Source organism: Vespa crabro, chromosome 25 (genome assembly GCF_910589235.1).
Source record: "Vespa crabro chromosome 25, iyVesCrab1.2, whole genome shotgun sequence".
NCBI lineage: Eukaryota > Metazoa > Arthropoda > Insecta > Hymenoptera > Vespidae > Vespa > Vespa crabro.
In genome coordinates, this window is record NC_060979.1 from 2,688,661 (window position 1) to 2,689,986 (window position 1,326).

Genomic DNA, 1,326 nt, shown 5'->3' on the forward strand with positions numbered 1-1,326 from the left:
TTTCCAACCTAATATATTAGTATTAGGTTGAAAACTATGAAACGGGCGTTTTTGTTTAGTTATTTATTTTCATTCAACGCCCGTTTCATAATTTCCAATCTAATATATTCGGTATTTGCAGCTGGGCCGTTTAAGGATTGCAGCCAATTTTTCTCTCTTTTTACCTGATAATTTAACGAACGGCCATTCAACCCTCGTTTCGCTATCTCCAAACCACCCCCCACCCAACCACCCATCCCTTCGTCCTTCGTAAACTCGTATCTACCACTTCTTCTCTTTTCGACGCTGAGGGAATCGACCGTTGTAAAGTAAAAAAAAAAAAAAGAAAAAAAAATAGAAAAAAAAATAATAATAAAAAAAAGAGAGAAAAATAGAAAAGGAAGAGAGAGAGAGAGAGAGAGAGAGAGAGAATGATTGGATGAGAGGTCAGGTGAGTTATGGTCTTTTTGAAGATCGTGCAATTTTTTTTTTTTTACTGTCACTCGGTAATGTTCAGAAATCAAGGAAAGGTGAAAAATGTTCTGGTGTTTAATGTTTCTTTCCTATTAATTTTCATTTTTCTATCACTTCACCCCTTTCTATCATCCCTCCTCCTCACTCTAACATCGATTAATTTTAATAATACTGAAACTTGTCTCCGGGAGCTTTCTTTCTTTTCTTCTTCTTCTTCTCTAATCGTAAAATTATTTTATTGTCGAATAGATTGAAAAAAAAAAAAAAAAAGAAAAACCTCCTACGTGTGTAATTGTGTGAGAGGTTTATCGAGGGAAATAAAAATAAAAATAAAAAGAAAAAAGAAAAAAAAAAAAGAAAAAAAAAGAAATAATAAGGGAAATTCTTCTTTTCTTTTCGTTTTTCTTTTTTTCTTCTTCTTTTTTTTTTTCATCTTCTTTCTTCTTTCTTCTTCCTTAGCAATTCTTTTCTGGCCCTTTCGGTACACCTTTATCTTTGTTTGGCCGACACCTCAGTCCTCTGCCTGTTTGCTTCCCCAACGTTGCTCCCATTTTACCCCCTGTGTTACTATCTCTTCACCCTTATAACAGAATACGACCCTCTTTTTCCTCGGAATTTACTTTTCTCCAGTAACGAAGTTGACGTACAAAAAAAAAAAAGAAGAGGGAAAGAAAAAAAGAAAAGGAAAAAGAAGGAGAAAAAAAAGGCAAAAAAAAAAAAATAAAAAATTTAACGGAGGAATAGATAAGAGAGAGAGAGAGAGAGAGAGAGAGAGAGAGAGAAAGAGAGAATGAGAATAAAAAATTGTAATAATTTATATTAAGTATAATATTTTTTTTTAATTAAATAATTTAAATTAACAATAACAATAAT